This window comes from Hyla sarda, chromosome 1 (assembly GCF_029499605.1).
Source record: "Hyla sarda isolate aHylSar1 chromosome 1, aHylSar1.hap1, whole genome shotgun sequence".
In the NCBI taxonomy this organism is placed as follows: domain Eukaryota; kingdom Metazoa; phylum Chordata; class Amphibia; order Anura; family Hylidae; genus Hyla; species Hyla sarda.
The window spans coordinates 96,618,929-96,642,391 of NC_079189.1; the positions used below are offsets into that span (position 1 = coordinate 96,618,929).

General features: G+C 41.6%; 1 protein-coding gene across 3 annotated transcripts in view; it reads left to right on the top strand.

Moving 5' to 3' along the window:
* Positions 1–23,463, top strand: part of CRACD (capping protein inhibiting regulator of actin dynamics) — a 192,041-nt gene that overhangs the window by 48,603 nt on the left and 119,975 nt on the right. For all 3 annotated transcript variants that reach the window (XM_056558411.1, XM_056558383.1, XM_056558387.1), the window contains exon 2: positions 21,209–21,341. The gene's annotated coding sequence lies outside the window, so the exon portion shown is untranslated. The remainder of the gene's footprint in view (positions 1–21,208; positions 21,342–23,463) is intronic.

The window sequence follows — 23,463 nt, forward strand, 5'->3', positions numbered from 1 at the left end:
TAAAATGAAATACATTAATGAAATGCTTTATCTTGATAGAATAATTTTATTTATAAAAAAAAAAAATGGTGACACATTCCCTTTAACTCTCCTCTCCCTGTTGGCTGCAGGCATGTGTATGGGAGTTTGGAGGAATAGCTGTTGGCTGAAGAAGCATTTGGTCAACAACTATTGAAAGTGTATGGGCACCACAAAAACAGTTCACAAATGTGCTAAATATTGTCACATTAAAAACATTGAAATGAATGAACCCCATGGCTGTATGCTGTAGTACACATCACTATACCAATCTGCCAGTTAATTAATGCATTCCACAAGCGGATGGCGGATCTGAACCTAGCCTTACCTGCATATGTTATGATGATAGGCAGGATAACTTCAAGCCCTTAGGCAGGTCTAAATGTATATTACTAACAACAGGGGGACTTATCAACACTCACATCAGTACAGAAGTTCACTAAATTTATGAAGAGGCACACACCTCTTTATTAATCCAGCACATGAAAAGCAGGTGTAAATTGTAATAAATTTGGCATTCAGGTTGACACGCCCTCTCTGCCTTAAAGGGAACCAGTCAGCAGATTTTAGTATATATAGATATATGTATATATAACCAAAGAATAAATTGGCCAGCACTATTGATCCAAACTATTGTAAAAATAGTTTTTACAATAGTTCGGATCAATAGTGCTGGCCAATTTATTCTTTGGTTGTATTACACATACGGGGGAGTGGCTACCTCCATGTTGGCTCCTGCACCCCACCCACCTCTATTAGGTGTATATAAGGTGCCTTGGATGTTTCAGACCTTGCATGCCTGCTGTACTGTTCACACAGAGGCATATTCATAGTGTAGGGTCCGTCCCAGAATGAGGTCACCTTACCGTGGTGGGGCGGTCCACGCTATTTGGCGCCAAATTTGCAAGCCAAGTACCTCATATTTTCATAGTTTCATATCTTCATTTATTGCATTACAGCTGTATAGCTTTTCATGTTCTATCTATATACTCATGTTTTATCTATATACTCATGTTTCATCTATATCTTTGTGCTAGCAGTGTGCTGCTGTATTCTCCTGTTGCTATATATATATATATATATATATATATATATAAAACTCTTGACCGCGCTTTATGTACCCCCAGGGATGGTGAAGATATGAAGTTATAAACTCCCCCCTGCCACCCCATAAGTAGTTCCCTGGGTGGGGACTTATACTTACCGGCTCCCGTCACTGCGGCCGTGGTCCCGCCCCCTTGTCTTGATTGATAGTCCGTGCTCTACACCTGCTTAGGGAGCAGAGTGTTGACGCAGGCAGTCAATCAACACGAGGAGGTGGGACCACAGCCGCAGCTACCAGTCCGGTAAGCCCCCACCCAGTGGATTACTTACGGGGCGACCGGGGGTTGGACATTATAACTTCATATCTTTAACATTCCTGGGGGCAAAAACATCCCCGGGGGATGGTGAGGATAAAGATTATAGCATTCTCAAGCATTATATATGCTAAAATCTGCTGATTTGTTCCCTTTAAGCTCCACCTCAAAAAATTATGCAACTTTTGTTCATTTTGTTGACAAGTTCAGCTTCATAATTGTCCCCTAAAAATGTATTTACCAGTCTTAATACCATGTATTTTGGTTAGGAGTGTTTAACTGTTTCTCATCTAGTTATATATGTTGTGATAAATTATTTTACCTTGTATAACAATCAGCAAAACTATTTCTAACTAAAACTACTGTGTGTGCTGCCAGTTGGAAAAGGTTGGGAAACACTGGCCTCAACAAAGCCTACACCTTGATCTAATGGAGAATCTGTGACATGACTTGAAGACTGCTGTACACCAATGCAACCTACCTAACTTGAAGGAGTTGGAGCAGTTTTGCAGTGTTAGATTTACAAAACTAATGGAGACAAACCCCATGGGACTTGCATTTGGAATTACAGCAAAGGTGACTCCACAAAATATTGACTTTCAGGTGGTAAATACTTTCACTAATAAAGTACAAATTATTTAATAAAATGTAAAAGTCTGATGTGCTATGGCGCCCATGTTAGTATTGTTAACCCTAGCTGGTGACTATACTCTGTCCTGTGATCTCTATGTACACAGGAAAAACACCATAGTGTTCAGATATTGGCCCAGATTTATTAAAAGCTATTTAAGTTATTACAGTATCTTAGTCTGATTGATAAATCAAGTCTAAGTTTAGTCCACCTTTCTTCATACTAGAATTACAAATTATTTGGACTGTTTAGGCCACATCCTTTTTTCCCAGGAGCCATTTTGCCTTTTACAGAGGCCACACCCCTTTTTATCAGACCCAACAGAAAAGTGTCTAAAGTCATGTAAGACTTGTAAGTCAGTTAAAAATGTTGTTGCATTAGCTGTAGTAAATTTAGGCCATTGTGTTAAAGGGTACCTCTCATCAAATACATTTTTGATATATTTTAGATTAATGAATGTTGAATAACTTTCCAATAGCATGTTAATGAAAAATATGCTTCTTTCTATTGTATTTTTCCCGATCAGTCCTGTCAGCAAGCATTTCTGACTCATGCTGGAGTCCTAAACACTCAGAGCTGCCAGCCTGCTTTGTTCACAGCCAAACAGGCTGTGAACAAAGCAGGCTGGCAGCTCTGAGTGTTCTCCTTTGTGAACAAAGCAGACTGGCAGCTCGTAGTGTTTAGGACTCCAGCATGAGTCTGAAATGCTTGCTGCCAGGACTGGTAGGGAGACCCCTAGTGGTCATTTCTTCAAAGTGGAAAATTAAATAGAAAGAAGCATATTTTTTAATAACATGCAATTGTAAAGTTATTCTGCATACATTAATCTATAATATATCAAAAGTTTTTTTGATGAGAGGTACCCTTTAAACCATGCCTGATGAAAAGGTCTAGATATTCCCAAAAGCTTGCAATTTGTCTTCATCCATTGTAAGGAACAACACCAAAGACAGACGTCCAGGATATAATTCTTCTGCTTCTTTATTCAATCTACCATAAAGTGTAATGTTAGTAGGAAAATGGTTCCTACTTTATAAAGGCAGTTTTTTCGTACTAAAACATTGCACTTTATGGTGGATTGAATAAAACAGCAGAATTGTATCCTGGACCTGTCTTTGCTGTTGCTCCTTGCATCGGATGACTTGTGGGCCTGGATTGTCATTCTGGTTGATCATGTCTGGAGTAAAGGGTCTTTGGTGCTGGCTCCCTGTTTACATTTTAGGCAACTTCTTGTCATCTTTCAGCCATAAAAAATATCAACTTCTGAGATCTCAGTTTGTTAGCACAGAGCTACTGTATTTTTTTTCTTTAAAGGGAATCTGTCAGCTGTAGATCAAGCTCAGGGCTGAAGTGTCAAAGGGGATGTGCTGATCCTCCTTCTTCCCTGCCTTTATGGATTGATGTATGGAGCAGCCTCCTTGGCTCTTAAAGGGGTACTCCGGTGAAAACCTTTTTTCTTTTAAATCAACTGGTGGCAGAAAGTTAAACATATTTGTAAATTACTTCAATTAAAAAATCTTAATCCTTCCAGTACTTATTAGCTGCTGAATGCTACAGAGGAAATTCCTTTCTTTTTGGAACACTGATGACATCACGAACACAGTGCTCTCTGCTGACATCTCTGTCCATTTTAGCAACCATGCATAGCAGATGCATAGCAGATGCATAGCAGATGTATGCTAAGGGCAGCATGGTGGCTCAGTGGTTAGCACTGCTGCCTTGCAGTGCTGGGAACTTGGGTTCAAATCCCACTAAGGACAACAATAAATAAAGCGTTATTATTATTATTATAATAACGTCAGCAGAGAGAACTGTGTTCGTGATGTCATCAGAGAGCATTCCAAAAAGAAAATAATTTCCTCTGTAGTATTCAGCAGCTAATAAGTACAGGAAGGATTAAGATTTTTTAATAGAAGTAATTTACAAATATGTTTAACTTTCTGCCACCAGTTGATTTGAAAGAAAAAAGGTTTTCACCGGAGTACCCCTTTAAGCTCTGAGTGTGACTTACAGCTGACAGATTGTTTAAACCAGTCAACCTCTTTGTTTTATGGCATGCTTTTCACCTTTGTCATGTACCCTAAAGATATATGTGGCCCCTGTGCCACATTCAGATGAATCGTAAAGAGTCTCGTCACTCATAGAAAAGGCAGCCAGAATTAGGGAGAGGGATACAGTTTATTTTTAATAGAAATTCAAGGGCTCCCTAACTATTTTTGCCCTGTCAGGCAGCATTAGTCAATATTAGGCGTTACCCTTGGATATCAATGTGCGCAACAGCAGACCATTTTGTGTTGGCACACGGTGCAGGAATGCCTCTACTGGAGCTGTACATCATTGTTATGTGTCCCTCAGTGTGTAGCTTATTAATCTCTTACTGTTTTAGGTATCTATGTTTGCTTGTTTGCAGGTGATCACATTTCCTCTTAGACAATGCTATTCCTGAGCAACCACAACCAGAAACAGATTTCTTTAGATGCTCATAACAAAGCAGGGGATCTGGTTGCAAACTTCTTATTCATGTGCAACTACTAAAAATAACTTTTAAGAGGCAACCCTCATTTATATTGTGTGCAAATGCAAAAAGAACATAAATAAAATAGAGTTCAGATATGTAATACGAAATTATTGCACGATGTGTACAGGTCACTGATAACATTTTAATAACACTGAATAATAAGAAACCGTCCTAAAGACAAGTCTTAGAGAAGATGTCCGTGACTGGACCATTGTGAGAAGAAATACAGCTACAGTAAAATAGAATGAGTAGATTTCTAGGACCACCTTATCCTGTATTATCTAAACGCTTCTCTATCCCAAAGTTAACTGGGTTGCCTGGGACCAGCAGACCAACTTTAGGGCCATACATGGATGGATATAAAATATGGGCATGTGCCTTTACAATATACGCATATAGTTGTAGCCAAAAGTTTTGACACCGACACAAAGAGTGGTTTTCTCAAAGTTTGCTGCTTCAGATTTTATAGTGGCAATTTGCATTAACTCTAGATTGTTAAAGGAAATCTGTCATAAGTTTCACCTGCATTAACCTGTCGGTGCAGACAGGTAGTGCAGGGGACACTGATGACAACGATACTTACCTGACCCCATCCTGTGCTCTGGTTCCCCTGCTATCTTTCTCTATTTTTTTCATTCTGCTGCCAACGTGAAGCATGGGTGGAGCTTCTTGACGTTACCGTTGCTGCTTCCCTGCTGGGTCATGCTGCTAGCAAACAGCAACAGTGATGTCAGAAAGCTCCGCCCATGCTCAAAGTCAGCTCCAGAACAAAAACAACGGAAAAAGATAGCGGGAGAACTGGAGCACAGAAGGGGATCAGGTAAGTGTGGATGTCACCTGCACTACCTGTCTGTGCCGAAAAGTTAATGCAGGCGAAATTGATGACAGATTCCCTTTAAGAAGAGTGATTAGATGAATTGTAATAAATTCAGTCCTTCTTGCCATAAAAATTACCTTAATCACCAAAAAAACCATGACTACTCCAGAGAACAAAAGACAAGCGGCACCAGCAACTTATATCTGAATCCACCTATGGACCAAGGATAGCTTATGGGAGTCTGCGTTCAACAACCCGCGGCGGTGCTAGGACGGAAGGTAAGTTTAAGTGAATAGTACGATCAAGGAAAAAACAAATCCTGCACTCACCGCACAGTACGGGTATCGCGGCCTCGGATTCCGGACCTCCTCGGATGTCATGGGAGTAGCAGCCGCCGCTGACAGCGCTCAGAAATGGGCAACAGCCGGCGGTTTTGCGTTACAATCAACGCTTCTTCCGAAACCGCCGGCTGTTGCCCATTTCTGAGCGCTGTCAGCGGCGGCTGCTACTCCCACGCCATCTGAGGAGGGCCGGAATCCGAGGCCGCGATACCCGTACTGTGCGGTGAGTGCAGGATTTGTTTTTTCCTTGATCGTACAAAAAAACCCATTTCCTCTGAATTTCAGCCCTGGCACAAAATAACTGGCTGCCATAATTTCAGTGATATTCTCTGAGCTCAGGAGAAACCAGGAAGCTCTGTCACTCATGTTTAATGCCGATTTACTTATAAAAGCAGACTGGTTGCTTTAAATGGAGGGTGGGGCTTGATATTATTGTCCTCATATGTGAACCTCCAAGCTGAAAACACTTAAAGGGGTACTCTGCTGCCCCAGCGTTCGGAACATTTTGTTCCAATCGCTGGGTGAGGGCTGCGGGGGTCGCGATGTCACGCCCACGCCCCTCGTGACATCATGCCACACCCCTCAATGCAAGTCTATGGGTGAGGGTGTGACAAAATGCTCCAAATGCTGGGGCAGTGGAGTACCCCTTTAAACTCCAAGCACTGAAGAGGCAAGAATTGATTGTCATCTGTCATGATTTGAACCAGACACTGATACCCAGCATGCCAGGGAGAATTGCAGAAGTATTGAAAAAGGGTCAACACTGGAAATATTAAGTCTTTGCAAAACCTTCATGTATTTATCAATAAAAGTTTAAGTTATAACTGTGCTTCAGTATACAAACATCTGGCTAAAACTCTAAAAACCCAAACATTTTGTGAAAACCAAAACGCGTGTCGCTCTCAAAACTTTTGGCCATGACTGTAGACTGTGGCGCCTAGAGATCTGCTTTATGTCCCGTCCACATAAAGTTGTCTTTAGTTGAAATTCATGGATTTTTTTTTACCCCAACTACTATAATTTATATAACTGCAGTATTTCCATAGCAGAGCTGGTCACGACTTATATTACAATGCAGCAGCCGGGTGCAAGAATGCTCCAAGATTGTCTATTGAATATTTCTCCGGATACGCAGCCATACTTGGCCACCAGTCAATTATTTCTCATTTTAGCTAAAACTATATATAGGCTGACAATAACTTAACCCATTGCACACTTTGTTCTCTGGTATTAAACAACACAACTATTAGTTGAGATCAATAACTCTAACAACAATTAGAACATGGAATGGTAGTAGCTTTTACCATCCAGTAACATTAAACCTTCATCCTCCATCTCCACATTTATTTTACATTTCTTACAAAATCAACAGTTGGATATCAGTATTACCAATAATGTCCTTGAGATGAAATCCACTTTAGTATTTCATTGTTTCCTGCTCAGGCTCCTCTAAAATAGCAAGAACAGAGAACTGCTGTAAACAGCAGATCCAACTCTGGAGGACTGAACTAGACCCTGTTTTGGACATTTACAGATTGCTTGATAGAGCACCATGTAAGAGCACCAGGTAAGAGCACCAGGTAAGAGCACCAGGTAAGAGCACCATGTAAGAGCACCAGGTAACACTCCATTTCCCCAGTAGTAGCTGATAATGAGCTGCCACCTGTAGCTTCTCCAGATAATAATAGCTGATCGCTAGGGATTTCAGCTGCCAGCCCTGCAACAGTTAGCTGATCATCAGAAGAGAAGGGGTGACCTTTAAAGGGGTACTCCGCTGGAAAACATTTTTTTTTAAATCAACTGATGCCAGAAAGGTAAACTGATGTGTAAATGACTTCTATTTAAAAATCCTTATCCTTCCAGTACCTATCAGCTGTTGTATGCTCCACAGGAAGTTCTTTTCTTTTTGAATTTCCTTTCTGTCTGACCATAATGCTCTCTGCTGACACCTCTGTCCGTGTCCAGAACTGTCCAGAGCAGGATAGGTTTGCTATGAGGATTTGCTCCTACTCTGGACAGTTCCTGATATGGAGGTGTCAGCAGAGAGCATTGTGGTCAGACAGCAAGGACATTTAAAAAGAATAGCACTTCCTTTGGAGCATACAGCAGCTGATAAATAGTGTTGCTCGCGAATATTCACAATTCGAATATTATTCGCGAATATCGCATATTTGCGAATTCGCGAATTTCGCGAATATAGCGCTATATATTCGTAATTACGAATATTCGTTTTTTTTTTTTTTTTTTTTTTTTTTTTTTTTTTCTTTCTTCACAGTACACATCACAGTGATCACCCCTCTCTGCTTCCAGCTTGTGTGGTGTAAAGAAGGCTGTAATACTACTGTGTGAGACTGCCGCGCGAAAATTCGCATATGCGAAAATTAGCACATGCTAATTTTCGCATATGCGAATTTTCACGCGTGTTAAGTTTGTATGGGCCAATATTCACCTATGTTCATTTTCGCATATGCGAAGTTTCGCATATGCGAAAATAAAACGAGAATATGCGAATATTCGCGAATATATGACGAATATTCGTCCATATATTCGCGAATATTCGCGAATTCGAATATGGCCTATGCCGCTCAACACTACTGATAAATACTGGAAGGATTAAGATTTTTAAATAGAAGTCAATTACAAATCTGTTTAACTTTCTGGCACCAGTTGGTTAAATTTTTATTTTTTTCCAGTGGAGTACCCTTTTAAATGGGCCCAGTCAGATATAAAACATTTTATATGTTTTACATCTTGGCAAAACATTAACCTTTTTAATATACTTCATAAGAACATTTTTATTTCCTTTTTATAAAAATCATGGCTTTGTCCAAGCTGAAGTACTGGCAGGGACAAAGTCCAGTAAGTGAGGGTGGGCTAGCACTGCTCTCTGCTCTCTCCTGTCTGATAGTACTCCTCTGTGCTCTCTCCTCTCTGATAGCACTCCTCTGTGCTCTCTTCTGTCTGATAGGACTCCTCTGTGCTCTCTCCTGTCTGATAGGACTCCTCTGTGCTCTCTCCTCTCTGATAGGACTCCTCTGTGCTCTCTCCTGTCTGATAGTACTCCTCTGTGCTCTCCTGACTGATAGGACTCCTCTGTGCGCTCTCTTGTCTGATAGTACTCTTCTGTGCTATCTCCTGTCTAATAGGACTCCCCTGTGCTCTATTCTGTCTGATAGCACTCCTCTGTGCTCTCTCTTGTCCTATCAGACATAGAGGAGTTCTAGCTCACCCTCATGTCTGTGTTTCAGCTTGGACAAATCTATGAATTCTATAAAAAGGAAATAACATTTTCCTATAAAGTATCTTAGAAAGGTTAATGTTTTGCCAAAATGTACAACACATAAAAAGTTTTTGAATCCAACAGTGCCCATTAAAGCCTCTATGTAATATACATTGATGAAGTTAAAATTGAAAGGCAACTACAGTGAAAGATCATTGCATTAGAAACAGCTGATGTCTGACATCATGTGACTAATACCACATATGTGGTGGTCACATTCAGAACAGCACTCATTTGACCACATGAACATCGTTGGAGCTCAAAGGTGTGGTGTCAGTATTTTTACACACTTGCTGGCTGCTTCCGAACCATGGTATCAAGTGTGTAACAAAACTGGATAAACCATGGACAGACATCTGACAGAAGATCACACCACATAAGCCACATGTAGTTGATCTGAGAGATGTCAGGTGGCCCGTTTGGTATCTCAGGGTCCCAATATGCCCATTTGCCTCCTCAACCATATGGATGTCTGGGTCTGCATCTGGTGTAAACAACATTAAGCACTGTTGGGGTTCAACTGGCTGGTGGTGGCAGTGTCATGGTGTGAGAAGTGTTTTTCTGGCATGTCCTTGGACTTTTGGTCATTATACCATAATCCATGAATGATGAATACTATAGGGACCTGTTAGCTAACCTATATCTTCTGGATATCTACCCCGACCACGGTGCCAATTCTTATAAAAAAAAGTTCATCAACTGTTGATTTAACTAAATTTCTCTGTACTATAACAAAATTTTAATACCTTTTTAACCCCTTAAGGACCGGGGTTTTTCCGTTTTTGCATTTTCGTTTTTTGCTCCTTGCCTTTAAAAATCGTAACTCTTTCAATTTTTCACCTAAAAATCCATATGATTGCTTATTTTTTGCGCCACCAATTCTACTTTGTAATGACGTCAGTCATTTTGCCCAAAAATCTACGGTGAAACGGAAAAAAAAATCATTGTGCGACAAAATTGAAAAAAAAACGCTGTTTTGTAACTTTTGGGGGCTTCCGTTTCTACGCAGTAAATTTTTCGGTAAAAATGACACCTTATCTTTATTCTGTAGGTCCATACGATTAAAATGATACCCTACTTATATAGGTTTGATTTTGTCGGACTTCTGGAAAAAATCATAACTACATGCAGGAAAATTAATACGTTTAAAATTGTCATCTTCTGACCCCTATAACTTTTTTATTTTTTCGTGTATGGGGTGGTATGAGGGCTCATTTTTTTGCGCCGTGATCTGAAGTTTTTAACGGTACCATTTTTGCATTGATAGGACTTATTGATGATATAAAAAGTGACCAAAAATGCACTATTTTGGACTTTGGAATTTTTTTGCGTGCACGCCATTGACCGAGCGGTTTAATTAATGATAGATTTTTATAATTCGGACATTTCCGCACGCGGTGATACCATATATGTATATTTTTATTTTTATTTACACTGTGTTTTTTTTTTATTGGAAAAGGGGGGTGATTCAAACTTTTAATAGGGGAGGAGTTAAATGATCTTTATTCACTTTTTTTTTCACTTTTTTTTTTGCAGTGTTATAGGTCCCATAGGGACCTATAACACTGCACACACTGATCTTCATCATTGATCACTGGTTTCTCATAAGAAACCAGTGATCAACGATTCTGCCGCATGACTGCTCATGCCTGGATCTCAGGTAGGGGCCCTCCCGCTGTCCTGTCAGCTGTTCGGGATGCCGCGATTAGCCGCGGCTATCCCGAACAGCCCGACTGAGCTAGCCGGCAACTCAGCTCTGAGCGCGCGGCTAAAGGGTTAATAGCTATTAGAGGCGGGTCCCGGCTTCACTATGACGTCGGGCCCGACATGATATGACACGGGGTTACTGTGTTACCCCGCGTTATATCAGGAGAGCAGGACCAAGGACGTACCGGTACGTCCTTGGTCCTTAAGGGGTTAAACAGAGATCAATTTATGTGGACAGGCAGGACACTAAAAATGTAGCCGACAATAATAAAAATGTGGTGTGTGTTATTCACTTTTTTTTATGGTAGTACTACTAATCCCAGCATTGAACACACTTTTCCATGATGGGGGTAGTAGTACCTGTATTAATTGACAGATCGCCCATGTCACTTCTGACACCCGTTGCAATCCTCCTGTATAATGTGTAGATGCGGGAGGCCGCTCTTCTATGTTCCCCTGCGCTGCCATATATATACACTTATTCATATTTCCCACAGAGAGCTGTGATTGGCCAGATGGTTCCAGACAGTCACAACTCTCTGTGGGAAATATGAATAGGTGTATATATATATATATATATATATATATATATATATATACACACACGTCAGTGCAGGGGACCATAGAAGAGCGGCCGGCCGCATCTATACATTATACATAAGGATGACAGCGGGTGTCAGGAGTGACACCCACTGTGATCTGTCCTTAACTGCAGGTACTACTGCTCCCAACATGGAGTACACTCTGCTCCATGCTGGGAGCTGTAGTACCTGCATTAAAAGACAGATTGCAACAGGTGTCAGAAGTTACACTCGCTGCGATCTGTCTATTAATGCAGGTACTACAGCTCCCAGCATGGAGCAGAGTGTACTCCATGTTGGGAGCAGTAGTACCTGCATGGAGAAGAGTGTGCAGTTAAGTACAGATCACAGCAGGTGTCACTCCTGACACCCGATGCGATCGTCCTATCTATTGCAGAGATGCGGAGCAGCTCTCTACAGCGCTTGCATCTCAGCCCTATACTCCAGCCGGCCAGTGATATGAATAGAACATCACTCATTCATATTTCCTGCTGAGAGCGGGGATTGGCTGTCACCATCCGGCCAATCCCCACTCTGGGCCAAAAATATGAATGAGTGAGGTGAATTTCTGTTCACATCACTGGTCGGAGTATAGTGCAGAGATGCGCATCTCAGCTATATTATGGACGATCGCATCGGGTATCAGGAGTGACACCCTGGGCGATCTGTCTATTAAGTACAGGAACTACTACTCACATCTTGGTCCCTGTTTAAAAATTAACATTAACTTTTTTTTTTTTTTTGTCTTTCAATTTTCGGGAGCGGGCAGGGACCAGAAAATTCAGCGCTCAATATTAAAAATGAATGAGGAGTGCATTTCATAATTATTTTTTTTTTGTTATGTTTTTGTTCTAAATCATAATTTTTTATTTTTTTTTCACTTTACATTTTTAGCCCCATTTTTAATATTGAGCGCTGAATTTTCTGGTCCCTTTCCGCTTCTGAAAATTGAAAGACAAAAAAAATGTTAGTTAATTTTTAAACAGGGATCAATTTATGTGGGAAGGCAGGGACCTAAAAATGTGAAGGAAAAGAACGTGTGGGAGCTCTACATAAATCAGAAAATATCCTAGACCGAGGTTACTGTGATGCACATCACCCAATGTGTCAAATAATGCTAGATAAATAACAAAAAATGTAACAGTCCTACTAGGCACAGGATAGACTGACAGATCAGAGGAGGGCCGTAGTTGTAGTTAGGAGCACTGAAGAGGAATAATGTGCATCAGACTAATGTGTTGTGCAGCGCTGTAGACCCCTTATTAGTTGCCCATTTTACCCTGGCAGCAGGTGGGATGGGGATTGCGGTTAAGTCACTCTTACTTGAAATGCTCAGGATGTATTCAGCTGGTGCACTCTACAGCGCTGGAGACCCCCTATTAGCTGCCCACTTTACCCTGATGACGCAGGGATAATGGATGGAAAGTCTCAAGTGGGATAGGGGTTGGCACACAGTTCCCCTTACCAGTGCTGCCAATATACGATATACCGGGTCTCAGATCTTAGGACAGGATGGATGTCAGCTGGCCAGCGGGGTATGAGCGGTCCCGGGAGCGTGCGCTCACTTGCTGTGTCTGCAGTCCGGTCTATACAGTATGAGGGGGATCTTAAGACTTGCAGTACTGGGGGTATGAGCAGATGTATGGTTGATGGCTGTGGCTAGAGATGAGCGAATCAAAGCTGACAAACCCGAATTCATTATGAATTTCATGAAATATTTGATTTGCAATGAATGCGAATATCTCTGCGATTCTATTGCGCAAATCGATTCATTAAACTCCATTTACTCCGGTCAGGGCTAAAAATATAGACGACAATAATAAAAATGTAGAAAGGGACCGTTTAAATGTAAAAATATATTTTTATAATAAATATTTTTTAAATAATTTATTAGTAATGTATTTTAATATTGTTTTTATTAAAGTGTATGCATGTTTAACTTTTTTGGTCTCTAATTCTTAAATTTTTTAGGTAGTACTACTACTCCCAGCATGGAACAGACTGTTCCATGATGGGAGCTTTAGTACCTGTACTAATAGACAGATCGCCCTGGGTGTTACTCCTGATACCCGATGCGATTGTCCTTTCTATTGCAGGTTTTTCCTGCACTTGCATCTCTGCAATATACTCCGGCCGACCAGTGATGTGAATAGAATTCACATCACTTATTCATATTTCCTGCAGAGAGCTGTGATTGGCCAGATGTACGGTGTCCATATTAGGTCATCATCAGGCGTCACACAAACCTCCGTCACACTTCAGACAAACCTCCCTCAGCTCTCAGCCCAACCTCCGTCCTACCTCAGATGTTTGCCGGACAGCAGTTAAAGTTTTCCAGCCTCCCTACGCTAACTGCGTAGCGGAGGAAAGCAGAGCATGCACTCTGAGATGAAATGACAACTGCGCATGTGCAGGGCTATGATCCTAACGCTGCCTACTTTAGCCCTACGCTGTCAGCGGAGGGCTGCGCATGCGCGCTCAGTTTTCTATGAATCGATTAAAACTTTACATCAGCTGACGTCTGAGGCATGATGGAGGTTTGGCTGAGAGCTGAGGGAGGTTTGTCTGAGGTGTGACAGGGGTTTGTCTGAGGTATGACCGATGTTTGTCTAAGGCATGACGGAGGTTTGGCTGAGAGCTGAGGGAGGTTTGTCTGAGGTGTGACAGGGGTTTGTCTTAGGTATGACCGATGTTTGTCTAAGGCATGACGGAGGTTTGGCTGAGAGCTGAGGGAGGTTTGTCTGAGGTGTGACAGGGGTTTGTCTGAGGTATGACCGAGGTTTGTCTAAGGCATGATGGAGGTTTGGCTGAGAGCTGAGGGAGGCTTGTGTGATGTCCTAATATGGACACCGTACAGATGGTTCCAGCCACTCACAGCTCTCTGCGGGAAATATGTATAATAGGTATATATATGGCATATACTCATACTACAGTGGGACCTGAGAAGAGCGGTCAGCCGACCGCATCTATACATTATACAGGACGATCTCATCGGGTGTCAGAAGCAACACTCGCTGCGATCTGTCTATTAATGCAGGTACTACAGCTCCCAGCATGTAGCAGAGTGTGCTGCAGTTAAGGACAGATCACAGCGAGTGTCACTCCTGACACCCAATGCGATCATCCTATCTAGATGCGAGAAAGCCGCCCTCATCTATACATAAAGGACGATCGCAGCGGGTGTCAGGAGTGATACCCGGGGAAATCTGTCTATTAGCACAGGTACTACTACTCACATAATGGAACAGTCTGTTCCATGCTGGGATCAGTAGTACTACCTAAAAAAAAATGTAAAAGAAAAATAGAGAAAAAAAGTGAAACACACACTTTATTAAACACATTATTAAAATACATTACTAATAAAAATTTGCTGAGAATTGATTCGGATCGAATCTATGTATTTTAAAAAATTTGGCGAATCCGCTGAATCGAATTTTGCAAAAATTCGCTCATCTCTATTCATAACACGCCATACGCCCACTCAAAACTTCTATCTTCAAGGTACTGTCTCTAGGACAAAACTGTGACTATTTAGGCTCTTTTTATATCTCTGCCTTTATCTCTGTGGGGATCCAAATAATTAATTTGCAAAGCTGATATGAATTTCTCCATACTCCGTAGTCTTTGTGTTATTGTAGACTTTGCAATGTTACGTGTTAGATGAAAATTACCTCATGGTGCCCTCGAATTTATCCTAGAGAGTCTACAGCTGCATGGGGCCCACTACATTGTTTAACCCCTTAGGGACTCAGACCATTTTCACCTTAAGGACTCAGCAAATTTTCGGTTTTGCATTTTCGTTTTTTCCTCCTTCCCTTCTAAAAATCATAACGCTTTCAATTTTGCGCCTACAGACCCATATAAGGGCTTGTCTTTTGCCTCACCAATCGTACTTTGTAATGACGTCACTTATTTTATAATATAACATGCGGCAAAAAAAATATATATATATTTGTTGGGTGAAATAAACACTAATACTAAATACACTAATTTTACCATCCACTAAATGAGGGTTTCAAATAAAAAGTTACTTTTATTAACTTATGCCTATCATTAAAACATCAACAGGCAGTTCCTATATGTAATCTTAGTCTTTCAAGCATGTAGCTACATGCCACTGGTATTCACTGTGTATCATTGCGGCTGCAGTCCGCTACACATATGTCCAAATTATAGAGACCACACTGTTGATATTTAAAATCATCTATACATCGCACCAGACCCCCCCCCCCCCCCGACATTTCACCATCAACAGGTGGCTTTCTCAAGGACTAAGGGCAAATTACCTGAGTTGCCAGGATTCTTTCACTTTTGTTTAGGACACAGCGATCAACTTTGATCGCGGCATCTAGAGAGTTAATGCTGTGCCCTGCATTAGCCATGGGTCCTGGCTCTCCGCTGGTGAGGATGGTTTAAACCTGCTAAACGGGACCAGGGCATACAAGTGCGCCCTGCGTCCTTAAGGACCCGGGAGGCAGGGTGTACCTGTATGCCCTGTGTCCCCAAGAGGTTAAAGGAGTACTCCACTGGAAAACATTTTTTTTAATCAACGGGTACCAGAAAGTTAAACAGATATGTAAAATACTTCTATTTAAAAATCTTAATCCTTCTAGAACTTATCAGCTGCTGTATGCTCTACAAGAAGTTCTTTACTTTTTGAATTTCCTTTCTCTCTGACCACATTTTAGGAACTGTCCAGAGTAGGAGAAAATCCCCATAGCAAACCTCTTCTGCTCTGGACAGTTCCTGACATGGACAGAGGTGTCAGCAGAGAGCACTGTGTTCAGGCAGAAAGGAAATTCAAAAAGAAAAGAACTTCCTGTGGAGCATACAGAAGCTTGTAAGTACATTAGGATTAAGATTTTTTTTTTAAAGAAGTAATTTACAAATCTGTTTAACTTTTTATCATCAGTTTATTAAAAAAAAATGAAAAATGTTTTCCAGTGGAGTACCCCTTTAAGGATAAGCACACATTGGCCCCGATTTATCTATCTGCCTGAAAGCAAAACTGTCTGATTAGCCCATAGCAACCAATCACAGATCAGCTTCATGTCACCAGAGCTCATTAAGATATAAAAGCTGAGCTGTGATTCGTTGCTATCAGCAAATCAGAAGGTTTTTGTGTCAGACAGATTGATAAACTTGGTTTGAACAAGTTTGGTTGAATTGTTCTGTATGCTGGAATGTGCCCACATTGTTGCATGTATTTGCCATAGAGACCCATGAAAAACTTGTAATGTAATGTGGTATTAAAGTTTTTGGTGCAAATATTATTTATATATATGTGTATTTCACCACACCTTTACCTCATTGAAGGCTGTGGGATCTTGATCTATACTATATTGTGTGGAATTTTCTTTCATCCTCCAATCCTAAAACGAAAAAATAAACAGTGATAAAACAAAGAAATTTGTGCCCAATAGAGGTGATTTTATTGGCCACAAAATACTTTGTCTACAAACGAATGTTTGCTTGTTTGTCGGCAGCTTGCTGACCCTTTGACACGGTTATCGGGAATGAACATTTCTAGGGAACAGTCATCCACCCAATCTTCCCTTGGAAAATGACCATTGGATCAAAGCTAGGATAAAATTGATAAAGATTTCCAGTTATATTGAAAAAACATGTCTATTCAGCAGATGTGAACATCGGGGTAGATTTATCAAAACCTGTCCAGAGGAAAAGTTGCCCAGATGCCCATAGCAACCAATCAGATCGCTTCTTTCATTTTTGAAAAGGTCTCTGAAAAATGAAAGAAGCAATCTAGTTGCTATGGGCAACTGGGCAACTTTTCCTCTGGACAGGTTTTGATAAATCTCCTCCATGAAGAGTAAATGGATGGCATTAAACAGATTGATATCAAATTGTTTATGAATGTACCAATAAAAACCAGTGGAGACAGATTCTAGTGGCGATACATTTTGGCATTTATTTTACAACCAATTATTATGGATTTTTCAGAAAATAGAAACTTACCTAAGTAGATCTCTATTCTGCTGCCACTCATTTGCTTTTTATTATCATTATGCCTCTTAAAGGGAGCCTGCCACCCTTTTTGGCTGCCTGAAGCACAAACTATTGGGGGGGGGGGGGGGGGGGGGTCAGAGGCTTCTCCCCACTTCTCAAGCCTTTTTTTTTATTGTAAATTTTTATTAGAATTTTTCAATACATGAAGTCAAAACCACAAGGTCGCAATCTTACAGAAATTATAGTATGGCCTTAAAAAAAGAAAAAAGTTAAATTGGCTCCAACAGGGGAGTCAATCAATAAAAGACAATTCCAACTCTGCACACATCCCCATACAAAGATACACCCACTGCACTTATCTAAAAAGAAAGAAAAAAAAAACAAGAGTCATAGCTACGAGTTAAGTGTAGGCAAAGAAATCAATAAGGCCTTCAGGAAACCTCCAACAAGTAAGAGAGACACTCGAAGACACAGGACTTGGGCAGACAAAAACAAAAAACAGGGACACAAAAACAAGACAAGGGGGGGAGGAAGGGGGGGGAGAAAGAAGGAGAGAGAGGAGAAATAGGGGAAACAGAAGTAAAAAAAGGCAAAATCTTAGGGAAGTTATCGATCAATGAATTGATCCCAACGTTCCCAAACAGAAAGGAAGAGAGGTTGTTTAGGGAGGCATTGAGGGTCTCGAGAAACTGAATCTCACGAATCCGAAGCAGGAGATCCGATTCAGAGGTGGGTGGGGGGGCCGGGGGGGGGGGGGGGGGGGGTTGCTTCCAGCATTTTGCTATGAGGATCTTGGGTGCTAGTGAAATGTGCAACAGGTAGACCAGTGGATCCAAGGGGACAGAAACCCCTGGGACCTCAGCAACTAAACACCCCACCATTTCCCACTTCTCCAGCCTTTATAGATATTTGGATATATTGATAGATCTCACTCTGTTTAGGTAAAGGGAGAGATCAATCAAGGTAGGTGGGGCAGGGAGAATCCACTGGGAACCACCCAGATTAGGGTAGCCTGAAAGTGCAGACAGTGAGGGGGATTTATCAAGCTGTTTAGAAAGCTTTTCTCTATTTTAGATGCACAAAAAGTGCCCACTTTAGAAAGGTATCTATTTTTTTCCCCCCACGTTGTGCAGTGGTCACTGATTTACTAAGTGCGGCTTTTTTTGCGAATGTCACAAAATTGTTGCACAATCCCAGAAATAGACAGTTTGTCAGGTCAAGTCAGCCCTGCCCTATATATTTTTGTGTGACTTTTCAGTCAGGGTATATGCGACTTTTCGCACAAAAGTTGCACATCCCCACAAAATCTGAGACTTTTTTTGAGTTGCATCAGCGAAATTGATCAAAGTCCATGCGCCCTTTGATAAATGTGGCACACGTCAGCAACTATCACCGCAACCTTTGTGCTCTAAAATAGGTAAGACTTCACACCACTCTTTGTAAATGTCTCTCAGTGTCCCTGTCATTTCAATAAACTTTTGACATGTCACAGAGACATAGACCCAGATTTATCAAAGAATGTCTACGGTAGAACTATTTTCCCACGTTTGTTTGGGTGGTGGGTTTGACTAGCGTGCATCTTATTTATCAAGAAGGTGCAGCAGGATGATGAATTTTGCGCAGCTCTCCTGTGGTGGGAAAAGCTCTACCACATACACTTTTTCTAGACACTTGTGAGGGAGGGAAGTAGACACTTTCCCGGGTCCTGAATTTGGCAGGTTAGGTGTTTTTACTTACTTTCACAGAGCTGCTGGGTCATTTTTACTTGCATTTTAGACGCTACAATCAAATTTGATTGCAGGGTCTAAGGGGTTAAAGCCGGGCATCACTGTGATTGATGATGTCTGGCATTAGAGATGGGTACTGGTGGCAGATAGATGCCAGGATCACCCAGCTATGACCCGTGCTCAGCTCCTGGTCGCGTGTCATAGAAGGGGAGTGGGACACTGTCGTCCACAAAGTCGCAAATCATAAATACGAGTGAAACTGTTTAGATCAAAAGTCACTAAATATGCTGCTTGCGCCTGAACTGCACCAAAACATAGACAAAAAAATGCTCTAAAAGCAATGATAAATCTCCCCCATAATGCTTTGGCTCAGGAGACAGGAAGGAGCTGGGGAGCTGGAGACATCAGTCCAGCCTGTGGCTTTACTGTTACAGCTTCTGTCTTCCACACATCAGGCAATACATTTGAGATGTTACACATATACTTATACACATTCTTATTAATTTTTTTTTTCAAATCAACTGGTGCCAGAAAATTAAACAGATTTGTGAATGACTTCTATTTAAAAATCTTAATTGTTCCAGTACTTATAAGTTGCAGTATAATGCAGAGGAAGTTCTTTTCTTTTTGAAAACCTGAAACCTCTGTCCAGGTCAGAAGCTATCCAGAACAGGAGAGGTTTGCTATGGGAATTTGGGAATATGGGAATGACAGTTGCTGACATAAACAGAGGTGTCAGCAGAGAGCACTGTGATCAGAATGAAATCCAAAAAGAAAAGAACATCCTCTGCAGAATACAGCAGCTGATAAGTACTGGAAAGATTAAGATTTTTAAATAGAAGTAATTTACAAATCTGTTTAACTTTCTGGCACCAGTTGATTTAATTTTTTTTTTTCCAGTGGAGTACCCCTTTAACCTCTTGGGGACGCAAGGCATACAGGTACAGGTGAAATATGAAGGCATTCCTCAAGCTCTGCCATAGTACTGGAAGGGCACCTTTTCCAACATCCTGTGTAAAGGGAACTACACAGGACACCTATATGAAGATCAGAGAGCACTTGTAGGCCCAGCACTGTGTTTGTGTGTGTCCCAGAAGATCCTCTTCTTCCTCCTTACAATACTGTGATGTATTGTAAGGCTGTAGGACAGTGTTCCCAAAACCCAGTCCTCTAGAACCCTCAACAGGTCATGTTTTCAGAATTTCCTCATTCACATGTGGTATTATTATGGCTAGTGCATTAGGCATCACCACAAGTTGTTCTCTCTATGGGATATCTTAAAATCATGACCTGTTGCAGATACTTGGAGATAAGTTTTAGATTGCGGGGATCCGAGGGATGGGCCCCCCCGTGATCTCCTGTTTGGAGCCCCGGTTCTCCAGCACAGTTTTAGATTGTGGCGGGTCCAAGCGCTGGGCCCCCCCGCGATCTCCTGTTTGGAGCACCGGTTCTCTAGCACAGGAGCGCTTCACGACCCCTGCCCGAAGCGGGTGCCGCCACGCCCCATGAAGCTCTATGGGAGAGCCTAAGATTGCCAAACGGCTCTCCCATAGAGCTTTATGGAGGGGGCATGGCGGCTCCGCTTCAGCAGGGTTCGTGACACACTCCTGTGCTAGAGTACCGGGGCTCCAAACAGGAGATCGCAGGAAGTCCCAGTGCTCGGACCACCACGATCTAAAACTTAGGGGATAAGTTTTTGTTCATGGTATTTGTCTTTTTAACTAGTACTGTTGTGCAAGACAGTTAGAGGATAGGGGATAAGTGTCTGATCGCGGGGGTCCAAACACTGGAACACCCCCCCCCCCCCCCCCCCGCTGCTCTCTGCCCTCTCAGCCTCGACTGATGCGTCTCTCACTATACACTGATAGGAAGAGATGCATCACTGGCTGGCGGAGTGGGAAACTTTTTTTTAAATTATGATTTCTTTCAAATGCCCAAATGTTTTTGAATAAATCAGAGTGGGTCAGGATCTTGCTCCCTGCACGTTTTTTGCTGCCCATGGTTTGGGTGATATAAAACAGGTGACACTAAAGACTCTTTATCTCCTTTTGTAAGTTTGATGCTGGTAGCAAATGTGACCTATTATATGTAAAGTAATATCCAGCATGTGATTTTTTGAATTTTTTTTTTTATCCTGGTTACATAATATAGGTTGGGTTGGGTTATCAGAATGACTAATGCTGCACAGTTGTATGTATTTTACTGTAATGTGCGGATCATACAGTAGGAGGACTGCTGACTAATCTCTTGTATATTTATCTAGAACGTTTAAAGCGGGATGTGATGTGGATCGATCCAAGCAACTATCCAAGAATATGTGTTCTGCAGTATAACCGCTCCGGCCTGTGGTAGCACACTGCTCCTTACATTGACAAGTTATCAAGACCAAGTCTGCAGTAAGTAAATAATTGATAAGATGGCAAAACGTCAGCTGCAAATGTTGGTGCCATCCGGCACTGTGGCTGAGCTGTTGACTGTTTATGCTGATGCTGTGTTTTAGCATTGTGCCTAATTACATTATGGCTACATAAAAACAAGGGCAGGACTTGCACACAGAAATGTATTATGGCTTTGTGGATGATCTGTATTTACAGCAAAGGACAGGAACAGATCCTGCTCAACGCCAACGCCACAGCACACTTGTATGCATTAGCCCTTGTACTGACACTATACATCATTATTGATGTGGTATTTGGCGGCCTGATGCTAAGGGTGATAGAATATATCTTTTTTATTTAAAATACCATACAGCTCACACTCTACTTTTGCGCATGTTATTGAAGTTTATTCATTGTGTAATGTACAGGGTGGGCCATTTATATGGATACACCTTAATAAAATGGGAATGGTTGGTTATGTTAACTTCCTGTTTGTGGCACATTAGTATATGTGAGGGGGGAAACTTTTCAAGATGGGTGATGACCATGGCGGCCATTTTGAAGTCAGCCATTTTGAATCCAACTTTTGTTTTTTCAATAGGAAGAGGGTCATGTGACACATCAAACTTATTGGGAATTTCACAAGAAAAACAATGATGTGCTTGGTTTTAACGTAACTTTATTCTTTCATTAGTTATTTACAAGTTTCTGACCACTTATAAAATGCATTCAATGTGCTGCCCATTGTGTTGGATTGTCAATGCAACCCTCTTCCCCCACTCTTCACACACTGATAGCAACACCGCAGGAGAAATGCTAGCACAGGCTTCCAGTATCCGTAGTTTCAGGTGCTGCACATCTCGTACCTTCACAGCATAGACAATTGTCTTCAGATGAACCCAAAGATAAAAGTCTAAGGGGGTCAGATCAGGAGACCTTGGGGGCCATTCAACTGGCCCACGATGACCAATCCACTTTCCAGGAATCTGTTCATCTAGGAATGCTCGGACCTGGCACGCATAATGTGGTGGTGCACCATCTTGCTGGAAAAACTCAGGGAACGTGCCAGGTCCGAGCATTCCTAGATGAACAGTTTCCTGGAAAGTGGATTGGTTATCGTGGGCCAGTTGAATGGCCCCCAAGGTCTCCCGATCTGACCCCCTTAGACTTTTATCTTTGGGGTCATCTGAAGGTAATTGTCTATGCTGTGAAGATACGAGATGTGCAGCACCTGAAACTACGGATACTGGAAGCCTGTGCTAGCATTTCTTCTGCGGTGTTGCTATCAGTGTGTGAAGATTGGGAGAAGAGGGTTGCATTGACAATCCAACACAATGGGCAGCACATTGAACACATTTTATAAATGGTCAGAAACTTGTAAATAACTCATGAAAGAATAAAGTTACGTTAAAACCAAGCACATCGTTGTTTTTCTTGTGAAATTCCCAATTAGTTTGATGTCACGTGACCCTCTTCCTATTGAAAAAACAAAAGTTGGATTCAAAATGGTTGACTTCAAAATGGCCGCCATGGTCACCACCCATCTTGAAAAGTTTCCCCCCTCACATATACTAATGTGCCACAAACAGGAAGTTAATATCACCAACCATTCCCATTTTATTAAGGTGTATCCATATAAATGGCACACCCTGTATGTCCTCCTGTCCATTTTGCTTACGTTGTCCGTGGTTCTGAGGATTGCGGACATAGTCATAGCATTGCCAACTGCTGATGATCGAGTTTATTTTCAGATACATGAACAATGTCTCAATTTCTTTACTTTCGAGTCATGTTGCTCCAACCTCTTGTATCTGGACAGGACCTTTAGCACTGTTTATCTATTAAAGAGCAGATGATATTGGACCCTGCAGCCAAAGGGGTCTATTTACCCTGTGCCATTATAAGTGGGCTTATAAGAGTCAGGGCAGATAAACGGAGACCAAAATAATTATAATCTTTGTTTGTCTGTGTGTGTCTGGCACCCCCCTTAGCCATTTAAGTTCGGAGACATCCTCTTCGGTCCTGATGTTTATGCTTTAGGAGAGTGCCATAAATGCATGTAGAGAATTTTCTGCCATTCACGCACCACTGGGAATTCTAGGAGGAAGAATATGCAAGGTAACTCTCTAATGTCCCCTTT